Source organism: Canis lupus, chromosome 34, assembly GCF_048164855.1.
Source record: "Canis lupus baileyi chromosome 34, mCanLup2.hap1, whole genome shotgun sequence".
Taxonomy (NCBI): Eukaryota; Metazoa; Chordata; class Mammalia; order Carnivora; family Canidae; genus Canis; species Canis lupus.
Genome location: NC_132871.1, coordinates 28,217,957 through 28,240,219, shown reverse-complemented (window position 1 = coordinate 28,240,219; position 22,263 = coordinate 28,217,957). Strand labels below are relative to the sequence as shown.

Below are 22,263 nucleotides of genomic sequence, written 5' to 3'. Positions count from 1 at the left end.
TGGTTAATGATTCTGCATGGCGGATGATAGAGATTTTTTATCTCTTTTTTGTCTATATATTTTCACAGTCCCCAAGTTAACAATAATTTATTATTTCTGTAATAAAATACCTACTTTAAAAAGGGCCCTTTTGGTTGGTTTCAGTACCATCACCAACAAAAAAGCTTTTTGGCATTTTTCTTTCTGAAGAGAATAAATCCTTTCCTTTGCCATGCTAAGTCAAAACCCAGTTCTACTGCTTTTTGCTCTTTTTCCTCTTCTATAATAATTATTGTTTCAATGTTGTTCTTTCCAATATATTTTTTTTAATCTTTGTATTTTTAGGGTTAATAGAGTGCCTGGGGGACCAGACATATATCCAAAGAGATATATCTAATTGAAAAAGAACCTTAAAATAGTAAAATCACTGTTAGTCATTTAATTTCCTTTGTCCCTTTTCTTGTCCAGTAAATACTATGCTTGTTCCTAGTCTCTGCCATGGCAGACTGAGTCTCCACTTCCCTTAATCTCCTACTGCTAAGAGCAGTAGCCACTAAGTGTAAAAAATCAAAACAAAGCACTTTCCCATCTCCTTGATGGAGCAAAAGCAGTGAAGCCCAAATAATGCTTAGTTACCAAAAGCCACGCCAGGTGTCTAATCGAAAGGGTATTGATTTTAGCTAGTAAATAGCCCTTAATATAGTTGGAACCTGGGATGAATATGCAGCCGGTAATTAGCTAATAAAGCAAACAAGAGCTGGAGAGAACGTGGCACAGTTGGATAAGCAGCAGCCTGTCATCCAGGAAGCTTGCCTAGGCCTAGGCCTTCCTCACACAGAGGACTCAAGTTACCTGTAGGACTCCATCCTAGTGTTTTCAGCCATTAAATAAGGAAAAAACTATAAACCTATCATAGGGTATGAGATACAACTAAAAGCAGTTGTAAATGTTTTGCAAATAGTACATGCAATAGAAATGCTTCCTGAAGACAGATGTTGCAATTTAATAATCTTAAGTAGGAAGGTTTAATAACTATTTTAGATCATTAGGATAATGTTTAGTACCCTGGGATAATTATTAAACAATCCTAGTTTGCTAAATCATCTGATACTCCAGAAAAGCCCATTGCTTGATTAATTCTCACATTATGCACCAACTGCTCAGTGAAACTGCAAAGTGGCAGAGGCCAGTTGGGAAAAAAAAGAAGAGCAGGAGTGAGAAAAGAACTGTTAGCCACATACCACTTGGAGAAAGAAGAAAATCAAGGATGGAGGGTCAGAGAGCTAAGGGGTATGGAAAAGGGTTAAGGTACAAAGGATCTAACCCTGAGATGGTAAATTAGGGGCTGACAGGTCAGCTTCTCATTGCAACATGCCCGCACAGAGGTGTCGTTTTGTTTGTTTTTAGTATGGTTGCTAATATTTTCTTAAGTGGCGAAAGCACTTTATATAAAAATTCCAGATTTTCATTTACTTTTGAAAATTCAGAGTACTGGGCACCTGAGTGGCTCAGTGGGTTAAGTGTCTGCCTTCAGCCTGGGTCACCATCTCCTGGGATCGAGTCCCACGTTGGACTCCCTGCTCAGCAGAGAATCTGCTTCTCCCTCTCCTTTCCTCCCTTATTCTCTCTCTCTCTCACTCTTTCTGTCTCTCAAATAAATAAATAAGATCTAAAAACAAAAAAAAAGAGAGAAGAAAATTCAGAGTACCTTATCTAGTAACGCAGGACCTCATTCCCACATGATATTAATGGACAAGAGCTGCATAAAGTCTACTGCTTTTATTTTTTCTAAAGATTTTGATTATGAAAATCTCAAGACCTCCTGAAAAGCAAAAAGAGAAATAAGTATTCAACTACTCCCATGTTCAACAATTGTTAATATATTGCTGTGTTTATTATAGAATTAAGCACTTGTATCTAAACATTTCTATTTTTGCTGACCTGTCTTAAAGTGGATATATTCCTTCATCTCAAATACTTTTGCATGCATTTCCAGAAATAAAGAGTTTCCTACACAAGTACAATATTATCACCATACTGGAAAAAAAAATCAGTCATAATTCCCTAATACCATTTTTACCCAGTCCATATTCAGATTTCTTTGCTGTCCCCAAAATATCTTTTATACTCATTTTCTTTTCATGCCAAGATCCCATTAAAATACATTCATTGCATTTGGTTGTGTCACATTAGTCACTTTTACGCTAGATCAGGCTCTCTCCCATTTCTTCTTTTCTTTTCTTCTATGACATTGTCTTGTTGAAAGGGTCAGTTGTCTCGTGAGCTGCGATTCATATCTAAAGACTTGATTAATTCAGGTAAAACATTTAGGGCAAAAATAATTCAAAGGTCACCATGTGGTCTTCATATTGTGGCGGCCGAGAAAAATTAAGGCCATCCCACCTAAAGTTTAGCATTAGCACAACTACAGCCATCTTAGGCCCCTGTGAATAAGAGCTGAACTTTATGGGAAAAACTGCAGAATGTCCTCAATGTCCTCGGCAGGGAATCCCATATCAGAAAGACAACAGAGCTCATGCCTGTGGTAGAAAGTCCCATATTAGAATGAGAACAGAGCTCAATGCCCTTGAAAGCCCCATATCAGAATGTAAACAGAACTTGAGAAATTCCTCCACCCCTCCTGGAGGTCTCCTAGACCAGCCTATAAAAAATCCAGCTGTAACCCACTTCGGGGTCCAAGTCCCTGCTCCACTGTGTCGGGTATACTTGGACCCAAGCTCCAGCTTGCTAATAAACCCTCGTGTGCTTGCATCGGTGTCAGCTCCTTGGTGGTTTCTCAGATTCGCAATCTTGGGCCACATATTGCTTCACACAAGAGGCACATAATATCTCTTTTCCTCGCTGGTAACGTCAAGTTTGATCATCAGCTTAAGGTAGTAGGCCAACTTCTTTGAATATGGTAATGCTCTCTCCAATTTGCCATAGACTTCTACGACCCTGTATTCATCTTACATCTAGGCCAAACTCATTTTATCTTGCCCCGGAGGCACATGTAAACGTTGACCTAAAGTATATCCCCTGCTACGATCAGGGCTGTGACAAGAGCATAGAGCACTTCATCCCCTGGTACAAAGGGGCTGGAGAGAGTGTGGTACAGTTGGATAAGCAGCAGCCTGTCACCCAGGTGTTGTGCCCAAGATTGTGAATATGAGAAACCACCAAGGAGCCGACACCGATGCAAGCGCACAAGGGTTTATTAGCAAGCTCGAGCTTGGGTCCAAGTATACCCGACACAGAGGAGCAGGGACTTGGACCCAAAGTGGGTTTAGAGCGGTTTTTTTATAGGCTGGTCTAGGGGATTTTCAGAAGGGGTGGAGGAATTTCTCAAGTTCCGTTTACATTCTGATATGGGGCTTTCAAGGGCATTGAGCTCTGTTCTCATTCTAATATGGGACTTTCTACCACGGGGGGGGGGGGGGTGGGCTCTGTTGTCTTTCTGATATGGAATTCTCTGCCGAGGGCAATTCTGAGCTCTGTTGTCTTTCTGATATGGGATTACCTACTGAGGACATTGAGGACATTCTGCAGTTTTTCCCATAAAGTTCAGCTCTTATTCACAGGGGCCTAAGATAACTGTAGTTGTGCTAATGCTAAACTTTAGGTGGGATGGCCTTAATTTTTCTAGGCCTCCACACCAGGAAGCTTGCAGAGGTAGAATACCTCCTCGTATCAGGTATTCCAGTTGCTCAAGGTGCTCAACAAATATCCATTGACTAAAGTTACAAACACTAAATTAGAAAGCACCTGAAAGGAAATGGAAAGCAGGAAAAAATTCACAGCACACGTTCCTGTGCTATATGTGGTTTAGAGAAGCCTCATGCCCTTAGAGCAGATTGCAGAGGCCCCTGGCTCTAGGGGATGGCTCTTTATTCGAACTGGATAGAAATGTACAGTTCCAGGGGAGAAATAAGAAGGAAGAATGAATTTAAAATTCTGTAGAACTCAAGGCTTTTGGTTACCCGGGTATCGCATTTTCATGAAGGGCCTTGGTACAGGCTAGGCTTTTGGAAGCAGCAACTGAGACAGAATGAATGACATTCAGGTTATTATTAGGGATACTTGTGAAAGAAGAATGCAGAAGTGAGATTGGGCAGAGGGAGAAGTAGCATTGTTGATGTGAGCCCAACAGAGCCCCAGTCAGCCCCTCCCCGGCCCCTTCCCGCCTTCCTCCCTCAGCCAGGCCCCTGCCCTCCACCCAGGGAAGTTCTGGAGTGCCTGCAGCCCAATTGCCCAGCTGAGTCTTTATAGCCCTGCTTCACTCAGTCACTGGGTGCGCCTGTCCCAGGAAAGGAATGACCTTGAAAGAAGTAGTTCTCTGCAGTAGAGACAAATTCTGAAGAGGTTGGCCAAAGAAGCTTCCAGCATCTGGGATACTAAGTTCTACTTGAAGGAAGATCTGGGTGGTGTGGCAAAAATTTTGCTCTTATCTCTAAATGAAGCTATATGGACAGTTACTGAGTATTCCTTCTGCTGAGCATTAGATGGCTAATTGTAACATTCAAAGTATATACTGTAATCTTGTCTTAAAACTTGTTCTGGCATTTCTTTACTTACTAGAAAGCTCAGAAAATTACAAAATAAAATGGTCCAGGCATCTTTCAAATTTTAGAAGGCCCTGGTATTGGTTGGATGTACCACGGAGTAGAAAATTGAGTCTCTTTACATGTTTGTAAATTGCTTTGGCATCACGAATGGAAACTGCCCCATGAAGACCAGTGGCGTATTGAAGGGCTGGCTCCACGGGGACAGATTGGCATCAGTGCCAAAGGGACATAAATGACAGAGGCTGTATTTGTCTCCTGTGGCTGCTATAACAAGTTACCATAAGCTTGTTGGTTTAAAACAAAGGAATAGATTTTCCCACCCTTCTGGAAGCCAGAAGTTCAAAGTCAATGTCCCCAGATTACAATCAGTGGTCAGTAGGGCCTCCCTTTCTCCAAAGGATCTAAGGGAGAACGGATTCCTTGCTTCTTCCAGCTTCTGGTGGCTGCCGGCGTTTCTTGGTTGTGTCTGCAGTACTCCAGTGTGTATCCAGGCTCTCTTAGTCTTTTACTCTTCTGTCTGTGCAAAACCTTCCTGTTACTTCTCTCATATAAGGATACTCCTGATTATGTTTGGGATCCACCCTGATAACTCAGAATGTCTCTATCTCAAGATCCTTAATTAAATCTGGAACACCCTCCCCCTCCACTTCCCCCTCCCCCCGCCCCTTCCCCTCCAGTCACAGGTTCCAGAGAGGCCACTATGTAGCCTACCACAGGACAGCTTTTACATCTTTGCTTTAGCTCCATGAGCCTGGGAACTATTTGTTTTTCTTCTGGCTGAAGAGCAAGCACATCAATTTTGTCTAGGGTGAGCATAATGATGGAGAGGTTAGAGTTTCACCCTGCAGCACTTTGAGACTCACTGTAGGAAGGCCATCCTTGTGAGAACAGGACTTTGCTGTTTCAAAGCCATGAGAGAACCAGGTTGACAGTGAAGAGCACATACTTGCGAAAAATTGGTCTTCCTTCACATTTGGCTACCAAAAAATATTTTTAGAACATGCATACTCTAAATTTACTAGAAAAAAAAATTTTTTAGAGGTCCTAACGCTAGTTTCTAGTTTCTTAATCACATGTCAGCTTTGTCTAAGTTCTTAGAAATCCGACCAGGGTTCAAAGTTAGTGAGAAAGGGAAGAGGATTATCTATTTATAGTGTGGTCTAGAGAATTTTAAAATAATTGACTTTCCATTAAATGGTCAAATTTCCCCTTGATGGAGGTTATGTTGAACCATTCTTTCCTGTTTTATGCCCCCCTGGAAGAGCTATTTCAAAAAATAAACTTCAGTATGTAACCCAATGATAACAGAACAAAGATTCTCTACTTTCCTGTCATTCTTTTTTCAGCTTTGCGTGATGGTTTTGCTGATAGAGGAGGAATGGAGATTAACTCTTGAGGCCAAGGCATTTGTGGAGGGAACAGCACCTGTTACTCTCTGGCTGGTAACCTTGTGTGTAAAGACCTTCCTCTTGGCTTGGCAGAAATTAGGTCACTGCCCACGTGTTTCAGGCTGCTGAATTAAGACACCACATGCTCATTTTAAAGCTAATCATGCACAGACACGAGCCCTGACCACTGCTCTTGTTGTTCTATTATTGCTGTTTAGGTTTATTCCTTTTTTTTTTTAAAAAAAATTACATTATAACATTACAACCAGTGGTTGAGTTTATTCGAATCACTGCTGAGATCCAAGCCATTTCCAGGTTATGTAACAGGTATTCAGATGTGGAACTGAACAAATCTCTGGTTTCTCAGTCTGCTTACCCTTGGCTCAGCTGCCTCTCACTGAATCACCACCAGATTTACCCCGAAGAACCCAATATTCCATTTTGGTTCAGCTTCCACATCAGAACCTAATACTTATTCATGTTCTCTGCATGAGTTTCTTGGGACATTTCTGTTTACCCACAACCTTCCTGCAGCTATTAAATAGGAGGCTGTGTTCCAGAGTCAACATTATTCAATTTACATCATCAACATCAAGCTTGTTTTCAGCGGTGCTGTGTCCTAGGAACCCAGTGGATGCCTGCCTAAGAAAGGAGCTCACATTTCCTTTACCCTCAAGGCCTTTAAATCTAAGTAAGTTTCCTGGTGCCACTTTATATTGATGCTTTAAAAATTTATTTAAAAAATACTTTCCCAGATTCTTATAAAGCAGAAATAAAACTTAAAGTACCCATTTAAAAGTATATTTAGGATTTTTATTTCATCTTTTCAAGGATCATATATTCACCTCATTCTTGATCCTAACTCTTTGAGAATCACTGACATGGGAAGATTTTCCTGTAGGCTATTTTTAGAAGTCTCTAATTCTTCTTTTAAAAATTCAAATAACAACTAGGCAGAGGTCTACGAAATTGCAAAGCTTCATCATCACTGCTCTGGTCCCGTTTAAGGATTTGATTTAAGATTTTTGTGACCAGAATTTTTTTTTTAAGATTTTATGTATTTGGGATCCCTGGGTGGCGCATCGGTTTGGCGCCTGCCTTTGGCCCAGGGCGCGATCCTGGAGTTCCAGGATCGAATCCCACGTCGGGCTCCCGGTGCATGGAGCCTGCTTCTCCCTCTGCCTATGTCTCTGCCTCTCTCTCTCTCTCTCTGTGTGTGACTATCATAAATAAATAAAAATTAAAAAAAAAAGAAAGTAGCAAAAAAAAAAAGATTTTATGTATTTATTCATGAGAAACAGTGAGAGAGACAGAGAGAGAGACAGAGACACAGGCAGAGGGAGAAGCAGTGAGCCCAATGGGGACTCGATCCCAGGTCTGCAGGATCGCGTCCTGGGCTGAAGGCGGATGCTCAACCTGGCAGCCCTGTGGCTGGCATTGTTCATCTTTTAGAAACTCTGTATCAGTTTTTTTGTTCTTTGTAAGTCGTAAACTTGTGGTCTTTGTTTAATATTTGGTTATCTTCTTAAGATAACTAAGAAGATTGTAACTATTGTAACAAGGCATAGGATTATAGGTACACCCAGTACTTCCCATATTATGTACAGGACACATAGTCCCCAATTTACGATGGTTTGACCTAATGATTTTTTTTTTCGTTGCCGTGGTGCAAAAGCGGTAAGCCTTCATTAGAAACCCTGCTTTGGATTTTGAATTTGGATTTTCCTCGGACCAGTGGCCTGTGTCGGGCCCTCCCGACGCCGGCGGGGCTCCGGGCTGCGCCACGGTTGTGCTTAGGCTACCCTGTGTTTCTCCTTCAGTACAGTACCCAACGCATTACCGGAGATTTTTGACGTTTTATTGTAAAATGAGCTTTGCGTTGGATGATTCTGCCCAACTGTAGGCTAATGTGAGTGTTGCTAGCACGTCTAAGGTAGATTAGGCCAAGCTGTGTTTTGTGGGTTAGGCATATTACGTACATTTTATTTATTTATTTATTTATTTATTTATTTATTTATTTATTTATTTATTTATTTATGATAGTCACAGAGAGAGAGAGAGAGAGAGAGGCAGAGACACAGGCAGAGGGAGAAGCAGGCTCCATGCACCGGGAGCCTGACATGGGATTCGATCCCAGGTCTCCAGGATCGCGCCCTGGGCCAAAGGCAGGCGCCAAACCGCTGCGCCACCCAGGGATCCCCATATTACGTACATTTTCAACGTATGATACTTGCCCACCTATGATGAGTTTGAGACATCGCCCCACCATAAGTCAAGAGGTACTGTACTAAAATAAGGTAACTGAAGAAAAATGTGAGCATACACAGCCATCAGAGCTCAGAATAGAGGGGTCTGGCCCAATTTTATTTTTATTCATTCATTCATTCATCCATTCATTCATTCATTTATAAAAAGGTTTTATTCATTCATTAGAAACCCAGAGAGAGAGAGGCAGAGACACAGGCAGAGGGAGAAGCAGGCTCCCCGCAGGAAGTCTGATACAGGACTCCATCCCAGGACTCCCGGATCAGGCCCTGAGGCAAAGGCAGATGCTCAACCGCTGAGCCACCCGGGCACCCCGTGGCCCGATTTTAGACCAAGAGTCAGAATGCCTCTGATTTATACTCTTAGGGAAGGGAAATGAAATTGGTGATACTTTTGTTGACAACCTATACGTCAGGCCTTTTATATATATTATCCAACTCGATCCCGGGGTGGCCATTTGCTAGCTGTGTTATCTTGTGCATGTTACTTACCAATTTTGTGCTTCAACTTCCCCATTTTTGTGAAACAAAATAAAATCAAGAAGCAAAAAATCCAGAGTTATTTTGAGGATTAAAGATTGTATGGACCTTGTTAAGCCTGGGGCCTGGCACAGAGTGAACACTGTGTGAAGGTGCCCTATTATGCAAAGTTCTCAGAGACTAGAGAACTTAGGTTAAAGAACTTAGAAGAGGGTGCACTTGAAGCCCATCCACTGTTCTCTATACCAAGTAGTTTCTCATTTTAATCTTGGTGCTATGTTTGGCTAATCCTGTAACCTTAGGTAAGTTACTTAATATTACAGGGCCTTGGTTTCATCCTTTGTAAAACAAAAAAAGTGTGGGAGTTGGTAACATTTATGGACCCTTTCAATCCTTATATTCCATAAATATTATTATGAACATTGGTGACCAGTCAACACTTGGGGAAAATTTATTTCTCTCTAGAAACGGGCAGGGACTAAAACAGTCGACCCTTGGCATATGGTAAATGGTCATGAAAGGTGCATGGTAGTATCATCAATGGAAGGTTCCCCCATGTTGTTGGGGAAAGTTCACCATCAGCAGTGGTGTTTAACATGTCTTAGCAGCAGGTAGGCTACTCTCCAGGCTTGGGAAAAGGAACAACTTGCTCATTTTGTTATACTAATATATGGGAAATAATCTAAATTCATCTGATAACACTACAAATGCAAGATAAATTAATGGTGGGCAAATTCAGGCTTTGGTAAGACAGGAATGATTGAAGAAGGGACAGCTTTTCAGATTTTGGTAGCCATATGAGACTGAAAACCCATGGCAGTCCTGAAGTTTTCTTAGGCACACAAGAAAAGAGGTGACACCAAAGTTATTTGACACCCTCAATCTGAAAGACGGTAAACATTATTTCATTCCAAATGCTGAGTCATGCTTATGATGACAAGGAGAAACACTTAAGACTCTAACTTTCCTGAGATACTGGTCTTTAGTAGATGCTTTCTGCTGAAATAAATACTTTGTGTTTTTAAATTGCTTATGGTAAGTGCTTCCCCTCCTACACCCTAAGTTTTTCCCTTTTTAGCCTTCAGCCTGTTTATTTCATTTTGTTTTAATTCCATGAGGAAAAAGAAGCTGTAGCAAGTGTATGTGTGTAGGCAAGACTTTTTAAAACATGTATATTGTTTGTGGATTTAATGTAATATTTAATCTGAAGAATATTCCTAAATTAATGACTATCCCCCTTTTGCCCCAAATTATCTTAATGGTAAAAAGAAATTGCTTAATAAAAAAGAAATTGCTTAAGCATATAGGAAGTTATACTCCTGTTAGATGGCCTAATCAGCAACCAAACTTCCACTGGAATTCCAAGACAAAGGAACAGAAAAAGGCAGGGAGCTACTTTAGTTTTAGGGTGTTATGTACAAGGCTAAAAGGAACAATTTATTTTAATATTGTATTCCTTCTAGAACGTATTGATGGAATAAGTAGGGAATAATTTTTGGTTTTGTAAGTTTCTGTGGGTTTTACATGTATATATATTTAAAGATTTTATTTGTTTTCATGAGAGACAGAGAGAGAGGCAGAGACAGAGGCAGAGGGAGAAGCAGGTTCCCGGGAGGGAGCCCCACACTGGACTCGATCCCAGGACCCCAGGGTCACCCCCTGAGCCAAAGGCAGAGACTCAACCACGGAGCCATCCAAGTGTCCCAGTTTCTGTGGGTTTTAAAGAAGAAACTTACTCCTGCATTTTGAAATTATCTAGTGCTTATCTTTCAAACTTCACAATATTTTTTTTTTACACTTTGATCTTGAACAAGTGGATGCCTAATTTAAGCTTATACTGAATAGTGACAAATTATCGTGTTTAATGCAGTAATTGGAAGTAACTTTTATAACAACTTTCTATTTTTATTTTTTAAAATATTTTATTTATTTATTCCTGAGAGACACAGAGAGAGGCAGAGACACAGGTAGAGGGAGAAGCACACCCCTGAAGCGAGAATCCAACCCTGGACTCACTGAGCCACCCAGGCATCCCAACAATTTTCTATTTTTAAGTTATTTTCCAAGGGTGTAGTTGAGATTACATATGTGTACAGAGGATGGGGAAGTGGAGACAGGTGGCTTAGAGAAAGAAGACCCAGAGTACACGGTAGGCTCATCATGGTAAGTTTCTTCTCTCCTCCCCTAAGCCCTCTCATACATACCTTTTCCTTTGATGCCTTTCCTGAATTCCACCAGATGTCTAGTGTCCTTCTGCTTTGGGCCCCAGTTTTGGAAAATGAAATCATGTGTGATGCTCCTGACTCTTCTTAGCTCCTCAAACTCCTCTACCTTCTCCCTTGTTCTGTTCCATCAAGGCCTGACTTGGGTTTAGACCATTATGGACGGTCATGGGTTTTTGAGAACTGAATCCCTACTGGCTTGTTAGCTATCAAGGTAACCAGGATTTGTGGGTAAGAGAAACAGTAGACATAATAGGTTCCGGAACAAATTGTTCACCTAAACGTTCATTTCAAATCAATAAATACTTGTGAAACATCTATTATGTTATAGGCACTGTGCTAGGCCCTGGAGTAGAAAAGTAAATAGGTAGTCTCCATTTTCCAAGACCTGAAATGTTCTCAGAGAATTAGTGGGAAGGACAGACAGGACTAGCACCTCAATTCAACCAGAGGATTCCTCTTCTGTGTAAAATGTTGTGCTTCTAGATAAATGTTTGGGATTTGAAAAACTGTGAAAGCATTGGTTTATGACAGGGATTCTCATTAGAATCACCCGAGGCAGCTTATAAACCATTCAGGAGCTTTAGTGTGCAAGAGAATCACTGGAATGGCTCGTTAAATCAGAGCCCGGCACCAACCCAACCCGAGTTAGGAACCAAGTAGTTGGGAGTGGAGCTGAGAACTTGTATTTCTAAGTTCTTAGGTGATGCGTCGGGCTGCTGGCTCCCTTGGCTGCCCTTCGAGAGCCAGTTTTAAAATGTAAGGATTTCCATGTTCCATTTGCAGAGTGATTCAGTTGGTGTGCGAGTGGGGACCTGGGACAGATCTTTTTAATGCTCTCCTTCCCATTCTAAGATGTACCCAAGTTTGAGAACCACTGGATTGTCCGCTGGATAGACTGGTTTCCCGAAGTTATGAATTTGAGACCCAGTGAATCTGCGCCCTCCTTTACGTCCATTACAATGGTTCTGCTGCATTTAAAGGACTGAGTAAGCGACTTCATCAGTAACTGGCTGACAAGAACCCACCATTGCGATCCACTGCGATTTGGGTTCAAACTAATTTGGGTGCCTTCCCTTTGGAAAGGCCTTATTTTGCAAATAAGGTTTTGCAAAACTCCCAGAGGTTGTGGGTGGAGAGGTCTTGGAGAAATGGGGTCCCTTTGAACCCCATCCGCGCCCTCCCTGGGTGCACCTGGGCTTGCCTAGACACTTGCGGTTCCCGGTGAGCTGGGCATGCTCAGTGGGCAGGGGCGGCTTTAGGGGTGCATCTGCGAGGCCGGCCCCCACCTGGGTGAGGCTGGGCCGCGGCCGGCGCGGGCCTCCCACCTCCGGGCGCTCGGGGCCGGGCCTCCGGGCGGCTCCCCCGCCAGGTCCGCCAGGTCGCCGGCCCCCCCCCACCCCGTGGGCTCGCGGCGTTTCTAGGCCCAGGGAGGCCCCTGTGCTGACGGGGGAAGCCACGTGCGGGGGCGGGCGACGCGGCCTCAGGTGAGCAGGCCCGCCCGCGTGCAGGAGGCCGAGCGGCTCCGCTCTCCCCGGCGGGGGAGGCCGCGGGGGGAGGGGAGGGGGGCAGGGAAGGGGGGAGGGGAGGGGAGCGGCGAGGGGGGCAGGGAAGGGGAGGCCGAGGGGGGAGGGGAGGGGAGGCCGCGGGGGGGGGCGGGAGGGGGGAGGCCGGCGGGGGGGGCGGGGAGGGCCGCGGGGGGCGGGGAGGGGAGCGGCGAGGGGGGAGGGGAGGGCATGCCGCGGGGGGAGGAGGGAGGAGGGAGGATGGGGAGGCCGCGGAGGGGGGCGGGGAGGGCCGCGGCGGGCAAGAGGCCGGCCGGGGGGTGGGCGGCGGGGGGAGGGGCGGGGGGAGGGGTGAGGAGGGCGGGGGCGACCCGACCCGTGCGCCGTGGTCCCCGGCGCGGGCTGTCTGGCCTGGGCTGCGGGCGGGGGGGCGGGGCGCGGGGACCCGGGGCCCGCGGGCCGCTGGCGACGCCGCAGGCCGGGCCCCGCCTCCGCTTCCGCGTCCCGCGGGCCGGGCGGGGTCGGGGCGGGGTCGGGGCCGGGCGGGGTCGGGGCGGGGGCGCGGGGCGCGGGGAGCGGAGACTCCGCCCCGCGGGAGGGACGGAGCGCGCCGCGGAGCCCTAGCGCCGGAGGAGCGAGCTGAGGTGTGTGCTTCCTGGGGCCCGGCCGGGGTCGCGGCTGGCGCCCCTGGTGCCCCGGGCGGGGCGGCGGGGGCGGCGGGGGCGGCGGGGGCGGCGGGGGGCCGCCCGAGGAGGGCCCGGCCGGGGGCTCCGGCCCGCTGCAGCCGGGGGGGCGGGGGTGCAGCTGATTGAAAGTTTGCGGCAAAGTCTGGGCTCGTGCCTGCGGCTCGTCCGCGGGGCGCCGGCGCTCCCCTCCGGGCGAGGAGGGTCCTGGAGCGGAGCTGCGGCCCCGAGGGCCCCCGCGGAGCACCTTCGCAGCCCCGGGGACCGAGGTGTTCGCGGGGGAACCCGGGGCGCCCCCCCCCCCCCCCCAGCGCGCCCTCCCGCCGCCCGGCTGCGGAGCCCGGGGCACTACCTTAGGGACGCCGCCCTGGGGCCGCTGTCGGCCCGCCGGCCCGTGGTGTAGCCTCGGGACTCAGGAACTCTCTTCCGTGGACAGGTGGGGGAGGAAGGTGCTCACAGGGTCGGTGGCTTTAGACGAAACTTCCAGCCCTGCCCACGGTCTGCGCTTATTCCTGGGCTGCTCGGGGCCAGGCTCGGCCGGCGCAGGGCCCTGGGCTTGCGGGAGCTTTGGGATGCGGATGTGGAAAGCCCTGTGTTCTCATGAGACTACAAGTTACAGCACTCCCTTCGTTTGTAAAATCCAACTTTTCAAGTAAAGCGGCATTATCTTCGTAAAAGATAAAAGATGGAATTTTAGGTTTGACCGACAGCAGAGGTGGAGCTGTCCATTCTGACACAGTCACTTTGTAAAGAGATTCTGAGCTGCACGAAAGCTCTACTTTTTTCTCGCTCTGATTTTCGTTTTCTTTTAGAGAAAGAGAGCGAGAGGTCATGGGAGGGGCAGACGGAGAGGGAAAGAGAATCTTAAGCAGCCTCCAGGCCCGGCCGTGAGTCAGACTCGGGGCGCACAGTCACAACCCTGAGGTGACCTGAGCCAGACGCGTAGCCCACTGAGCCACCCGGGTGCCCCCCTCTCTCTAATTTATTAAAAGATGTGTTGGGGGCTCAGTAATTGACCAGAGGCCTACAGTTACCAATTGTCACGGGTTTTACCCTTTAGTTCTAATCTAATCTCATAAAAGTTATTTAAAAAGATTTGACTCTCAATGTAAGTAGACCACACTGGCAAACTATTATGACTCCGAAATGGTTCTGTTGGGTTGTTTTCTGTCTTTCAGCAATAGAATGTAAATTCCATGGGAAGGGTTGGTCTGCTTCACCCGTATTTCTATTTCTAATGCTAAGAGTGGTGACAAGCTTGTAGTAAGTGCTCAATAAACATTTTCTCAGTGAATGACTGAACTGTGGGACAAACTCCAGCTGAGTGTAGTCAGGGGAAGAGAATAAGATAACACTTTGGCCTTAGGTAACCTATTCAAACTCACTGAGCCTCAGTTGTCTCATTAGCAAAATACAGGTAATGATGTATGATACAGCACATGTAAAATTGCTAGTGATGTACCTGCTAGGTAGTAGACTTCAAAATACTAACTTCCTTCCTTGTCTATTTTTCTTTTTATATTCAAAACAGAAAGATTTGGGCAAAGAATAGATGATTTAGCTCCTGCAGGTTGTGCATGAATTATCCAGGCATGATCTCCTTTATTTTGGTGCATGTGATTGAGGGGGAAGGTGGTTAGTGACAAGCCCTTATTACAGATGGAAACCATTTCCAGATAAGTATCCAATTTCTCCTTTTTTTTTTTTTTAAGATTTATTTATTAGAGAGAGAGTGTGCACACGTGCATGCGTGCAGGAGTAGGAGGGGCATTGGGTCAGAGAATCCCAAGCAGACCATGCTGAGTGCAGAGCACTATGTGGGGCTCCATCTCATGACCCTGAGATCATGACCTGATCCAAAACCAAGAGTCAGATGCTTAACCAACTATGCCACCCAGGCACCCCTTTCCTTTTTATTTTTTAATTACTTAAAAACAAATTTTTTTTAAAGACTTCATTTATTCATCAGATCGAGCTCCACATTGGGTTCCACACTCAGTCAGGAGTCTGCTTGAGATTCTTTCTCTCCCTCTGCCACTCCTTGTACTCTCTCTCCTTCTCTCAAATAAATAAACAAATCTTAAAAAAAAAACAAAAGAAAATACATTCAACCGTGAACAATATGGATTTGAATTCTGAGGGTCCACTTATATGTAGGTTTTTTTTTTTTTTTTTTAAGATTTTATTTCTTTGAGAGGGTGTGAGCCAGAGAGAGAACACAGGCATGAGGAGTGGTACAGGCAGAGGGAAAGCAGGCTCCCCCATGGAGGAGGGAGCCTGATGTGTGGGGCTCTATCCTAGGACCTTGGGATCACGACCTGAGCCTAAGGCAGACCCTTAACCTACTGGACCACCCAGGTCCAAACTCTCCTGTGGAGTGTTTTCAATAAATATAGTTCAGCACTGTAAATGTATTTTCCCTTCCTTATGATTTTTTTATTTTAATTTTTAAAATTTATTTATTTGACAGAGCTCAAGCACAAGCAGGGGGAGCGGCAGGGAGAGGGAGAAGCAGACTGCCCGCTGAGCAGAGCCTGATGGCGGTTCGATCCCAGGACTCTGAATGCAGCCGCTTAACTGACTGAGCCACCCAGGCGCCCCTTATGATTTTCTTAATAACATTTTCTATTCTCTAGATTATAGATTACTTTATTATAATATAGTATATAATATAACGTATGATATATGTGTTAATCAGCTCTTTATGTTATCAGTAAAGCTTCTGGTCAACAGTAGGCTATTAGTAATTAAGTTTTTGGGGAATCAAAAATTATATGTGGATTTTCAGCTCTGCAGGGGTTCAGCACTCCAGCCCCTGCGTTGTTCAAAGGTCAAGTGTATATTTAACACTTGGCTTCTTGAATGAAGTTTTCTGTAGGCTTGTGTAGCATTACATAGTAGCAAGTGCTAGAAAAAGAGAAAGTATGGTTGTCTTGCTTTTGAGAGAGTTGGGAGTTTATCTAACAAGGTAAAACAATTAGGGACCAGCATAAGATCTTGCATAATCATATAGCCATTGGTAGAATAATGGCTTTAACTGTGTGGATATACCGGGGAGATGTTAATTTGGGCTCGAGTGGTTGAGACAGTTTGTGGTGAAAAAACACAAAGCTATAGTTTCTGGAGGATCACAGCAAGAGGAGGTCATCATTGTATCAAAAATGTTTGCTGTTTTGTATTTCAGTGCATTAAAAAGCCAGCACAATCCTATGCTTTCAAAAATGAACTTTCTGTGGAAATGTATTAAAAACTTAAGTAAAATTCTGTATATGCACTAAATATTACTTTTCACTGTATCTCTGAAGTTTTAAAGCTCAGGATTGGAGTTAGAAATTGTAACGCTCCATTTTTGACGCTTTTAACACACTTCTGTAAAAATGTATCTATCACATGGCCTGTTACTTTATCCAGTTGTGTGTAGTGGGATATATTTTTCATCTGATGTTTCTGGGGAAAATTAGTCATTATGTGTGGGACCCCCATACCTGGCTAATTTTAGGATTGTTATTTTTGGAGATAGGGAAGGAGTGAGTGAAACTATCTGAGAAGATTATTGATGTGTTTCTAGATGCTCATCCAAATACTTAGATGATTCCATCAGGACTTAACACCTTAAGAAACCGTAGGGGTTGTGTTGCAGAGGACAAAGCTGCTAATGAAGGGCATGTTCTACATTTCCTTGTTGACGTGATGGGGGAGAGAAATGGGGAGGGAGAGATGATCAGATTCAACTTCAATGAGAAAGACTAGGGCTAGGTGGCTGCAAGCCAAGACATCTAGCAACTTCAGAGAAGATCTCTTCCTGTAGTATCTGACCAGGGATTGATCTCAGGAAGTTTTAAGGAAAAGGAAATGTAGGGGCTGATGGTTTGCATGCCTGAGGATGTTTAGGTACTGAGTGTGGTCAGAGTTTGTCCAGAACTCTAATTTTGTGTTCTGACATGATTGTGACCATGGGTTTTTTTGTTTTTGTTTTTGTTTTTCTTGTTTTCCAGGATTTTAAAATTTTGTTGGAGGTTTTTATAGGATCTTTGTGTTAAACGTTTCTTCCTGGGTTGTATCTGTGCTCTTCTTTTCCATTTTTTAGTTGACATTTTTATGTTGGTTCTCTCAAAATCAGAGTTCTGATTTATGCAGCAGATAAGACACGGTTTCTGATTTTAATTAGGTCAAGCTGTGTTTTTTGTTGGATCACTAAAATTAGTGAGAAAAAACTAATAGAAAATATTTCCCTCCTAACAAAAAATTTATTGTGACGTACGTATTAACAAAATTTTAAAACATTACTTGGGAATATTAAAATTTTTTTTCTGGCAAAATTGTTACTGATTTACTTAATTTTTTAATAGTGAGATCTGGGTACCTGGTGGCTCAGTCAGTAAGCATCCAGCTTTGGTTTTGGCTCAGGTCTTGATCTGGTGATCTTTGGATCCAGCGCCATCTGAGGCAGGCTCTGTGCTCAGTGGGGAGTCTGCTTCTCTCTCTGCCCCTCCCCTGCTCATGCTCTTCTCTTTCACTCTCTCTAAAATAAATAATTCTTTAAAAATTTTTAAAAAATAGTGAGATTTGTTAACGTGTGGATGCTTTGTAAGTAATGTCTTTAATTTAGATTTTTCAAACTTCCTATTCTTTAAATAGTGATGTGTCCTCTGTGGGAGCTCATATTTGATTACCCACTTACATCCCACTATAAAAAGGTTTTATAGAGGGGAAAGCATACCCCACAAACCAAAACAAAGAGGTTGTTTTCTGAAAACGAGTTTTCTAGAATTTGCTACTATCAAATGAGATGGCCTCCCAGAATGACTTGGTGACTTATGCTTAGAAAGCTTTATTACTGACCTTGAAGCCACCAGTGGTCACTTAAGTCAGATGGTTATATGCAACAGAAACAAGTGTATTTGGAGAGTGATGAAAATAATAAGGTTGGCATGTTAGGTTTTCAGAAGCCATTTTCCGTTGTTTAAACTGGATAAATAAAGGGTGTTTGTTTCATTGTGGTAGTGTCAAAACCACTTCGATCATAACACTTTCTGCTCTACTCTTCTGTGGGCTACTCTGACCTATTGGATCAAGTTCCAAATATTTGTCTTTGAATTCATAGACCTCTCTAGTCGTGCTCCAGTAACAAGGTTGCATCCTGATCTTCCCTGTGATCCAGCCACACTGGACTACTTGGGATTCCCTACTTCTATCTTACTCTTACTGCTGCCTCTCTACCAATATTGTTCCTTCTACTTCACCTTTCTGAAATCCTATGAATCCCTGGATGTCCTGACCACTAGCTACCAGTTGCGTGCTGCTTTCCCAAACTGCTTCAGTTAGAAGTGTTTTGTACATTTCCTAAATCCTTCAACTACTCTTTTTATGCCACTCTAAAGTCTCTCATTTCCAGCCCTATAAGCTAATTATTTGAAAACATGTATCATTCCCTTTTCTGCAGATCATGCAGGGAAGGGCTGGATCTTACGCAACTTTATAGATTTCACATGCCTAGGCCAAATGCCTTGTGTGTGGGGAACATGTAATAAATAGTTTTGAATAAATGATTGCCTTATGTTACTTCCCTTATCCTTTAGTTACTCAGGAAGCATGTGACAGAAAAGGGTTGGTTATGATTAGACAGCAGATAACATAGGCAGGTGCATTGCAGGTAATCAGATGAACTGGGTACATTAAGTTTTCTCTTTTCCAGGCCTCCCCTTTTTCTTTACAGGTTTGGCACTTTCAAAAGCCCAAAATACTGAATTTAGGAGGAGGAAAGGAAAGCACTGCAGGTGACGCAAAGTTACGAAAGCAATCCCCAAAGGAAAGGAGGGGAGGAACGTGCAAAGGAGGAGGTTATTTATATTTAGTAGCCACTGAGGGCTCCCCTCTTTTCATCAATTTCTCTCTTCTCTCCCGCCTGCCCACCTAATCCAGTCTCTCAGAATAGAATCTGGAAAATTAATTTATAAAGAGATGATTGATAACATTAACCTGTCACCTTATCAGAAGTGTCTGGATTCTGAAGGGACAAAACCTTGACTGTCATTTATGTAAAGCTAAGAGAAGGAGCCTCTGGGGAGGACCGTGTCCCTGAGCATCCCCGCAGTCACTGTACAGCCACTTGAGCGGGGCTTTGGTCAGTTTCTGCACCTTTCAGTGTCTGCCTCTGTGAAAGGAGGTAGATTGCATGAATTTTAAGCCCATAAAAGCATGGGATATTTTAGTACTCTTGTCCTGCCTAAAGTTAGGCCAGTCTTGTTCATTGGATTCTGTTTACTCCTCTGGGCCTACCTTTGCCTCTTCCCCAGATTTGGAATCTCCTTACTCCCAGTGTCTACAGACGTAGCTTTCATATGCGGAGGATGCTGCATTCTCTGCCGCGCCCTCCTGGCTTATGCTCAAAGGATCTGTTATAACAAGTGTATTTTCATTTCCTTCTCTCATCGTGTTTGCTAGTATTAACCCTTTTCCCTCATCCTAGCACATCATTAAGTACCTGGGATATTTATTTTAAAAAATATAGATTCACAATTGTAAATAGGAAAGAGCTTAGAGATCTAACCCAACTCTGTCTTTTTTATTATGAATAACAATTAATAATGACAAGGATCATTTATTGAGCAATCACCATTTCCTAGGCACTGTGCTAAGCACTTGGCTTGCATTATTTCATATAGCAACAGTGAACTGTTATATCAGCAGGGAAACACAGTTCCAGAGAACTTAAGTGACTCACTCAAAGCCGCATAGTCATTTCCTGGTATGACTGAAACTCTCTTGAAAACTGTAAAGAAAGAATAGAATCAAGGGATAATCCTTCCAGGATTTCTGTAATGTATTTCCTGCTTTTTGCTGCTTTGGATCCCACTGCTTGACTCATTGAACTTTGCCTTTTAACACTTCCACTTCCTAATGTTTTACCCTGTGGTTTCAGCAGTTTTCACCAGCGATGCTGCACTTGGTCAGACATCGAATGCATGGCACAGCATGGCTGCCTAAAATGATATTCTTTTTTTTTTTTATCTAACTTCTAGGAACCTGTGACATTGTTAAAATCTTTAGTGTTAATGGGTGTGGGAACAACCTGCGACCTGGTGCTAATCTGCTTTTCCCTCTCTTGCACCTGGGTTTGTGAATGCTACTGGGAAAATGAACACAATCATGCATATTGGAGGTCCATACGAATTCATGTCCTCCAGTATCAGCCAGGAGGCAGTTCTTTTACCTGTGTTTAGACAGCACCTTTTCCCATTTTCTGCCATAGTTTTTACCAACCTTTAGCATTATCTCTGAGCCTTTTACCTGACTTGTGCATTTTTTTGTGCTGGAGTGCCATGGCATTTCAATACTTTATTAGAAATTATATAATGTCAAGAATAAATCTGATTTAAATACATAGAAAATATGCAAAGTTATTTGGCTGCTTATTCATTCATTCATTTGGTTATATTTGCCAGATATTCTTAAGCATCAAATATTTCCAGATTCAAAACCAAGTCCTGTTATTTTTCAGTATTTCAAGCCATTTTCCTATGTGTATTTCTGTCTGAGGATAAAATGCATTTTATAGTTCCAACTGAGCTGATGAGATTTACATTTTAAAATTTATTTATTATATTTAAATTCAGTTACTTAACATATAGTGTAGTATTGGTTTCAGGAGTAGAATTTAGTGGTTCATCACTTACATATAACACCCAGTGCCCATCACAACAAGTGCCCACCTTAATACCTATCACCCATCTAGTGCATCCCCCGACCACCTCCCTCCATCAACCTACAGTCTGTTCTCTATAGTTAAGAGTGTCTTATGGTTTGCCTCCTTCTCTGTTTTTATCTTATTTTTCCTTCCCTTCCCCTATGTTCATCTGTTTTGTTTCTTAAATTCCACATGAGTGAAACCATATGATACACGTCTTTCTCTGACTGATTTATTTCACTTAGCATAATACACTCTAGTTCTATCCATGTCATTGCAAATGGCAAGATTTCATTCTTTTTGATGGTTGAGTAATAGTCTGTTGTAGATATACACCACATCTGCTTTATCCACTCATCAATTGTTGGATATTTGGGATCTTCCCGTAATTTGGCTATTGTTGATAATACTGCTATAGACATCAGGGTGCATGTGCCTCTTCCAATCAGCACTTTTGTATCCTTTGGATAAATACCTACTGGTGCAATTGCTGGGTCATAGAGTAATTCTATGTTTAACTTTTTGAGGACCCTCCATGCTGTTTTCCAGAGTGGCTGCACCAGTTTACATTCCCGCCAGCAACACAAAAGGGTTTCCCTTTCTCCATATCCTCACTAACATCTTTGTTTCCTGAGTTGTTAATTTTAGCCATTCTGACAGGTGTGAGATGGTATCTCACCGTGGTTTGGATTTGTATTTCCCTGATGATGAGTGAGGTTGAGCATCTTTTCATGTGTCTGTTGGCCATCTGGATGTCTTCTTTGGAAAAGTGTCTATTCATGTCATCTGCCCATTTTTAAACTGGATTGTTTGTTTTTGTGGTGTTGACTTTGATAAATTCTTTATAGAATTTTGATACTAACCTTTTATCAGATACTAACCTTTTATGATAGTAAACTTTTATGTCATTTGTGTATATCTTCTCCCATTTGGTTGGTTGCCTTTAGTTTTGTTGACTTTCCTTTGCTGTGCAGAAGCTTTTTGTCTTGATGAAGTCCTGAGAGTTCATTTTTGCTTTTATTTCTCTTGCCTCCAGAGACTTGTGCATTTCTTTATCAGATGATTGTTAGTGGTTTGGGTAAACTAAACTGTTGGAAGGATCTGAGAGTACATAAAAGCACATACATGACAGATGTTTATTTCTTGATCATATCATAGTTTTGATTGGTGAATAACTTTGCTCCACTTGATGATTTAGACACCCTGGAACCTTTCATTGACTCTGCCATTCCTTAGGGCTTTGTTTTAAACTTTATCCAGTTAGTGGAAGGAGATAGAGAAGTATCTCCATTTTTTAAACACTTAGTCTTGCAATGAATGTATCACTTCCTCGCACATACCATTGGCCAGAAATCAGATGCATAGTCATACTTATCAGCCAAGGGAGATTGGAAAATGTAGTGTATCTGGGAGCAGAAGAGATTGTGAGTTTTGGGTGAAGATAGCTGTTCCCTTCACAGTGCTTTGCATCCTATATACTGAGAAAACAA

At 43.4% G+C, this 22,263-nt stretch overlaps 1 protein-coding gene across 2 annotated transcripts in view; it reads left to right on the top strand.

The window, feature by feature from the left end:
* Window positions 1-12,255: 12,255 nt before the first annotated feature.
* The window catches only part of GPD2 (glycerol-3-phosphate dehydrogenase 2), a 140,666-nt gene continuing 130,658 nt past the window's right edge, over window positions 12,256-22,263 (top strand). Inside the window, exon 1 of one of the 2 annotated variants that reach the window (XM_072811166.1) lies at window positions 12,256-12,385. The gene's annotated coding sequence lies outside the window, so the exon portion shown is untranslated. Of the gene's footprint in view, window positions 12,386-12,953; window positions 13,048-22,263 lie in introns of those variants that run through there. The other variant, XM_072811164.1, reaches the window with a different exon arrangement.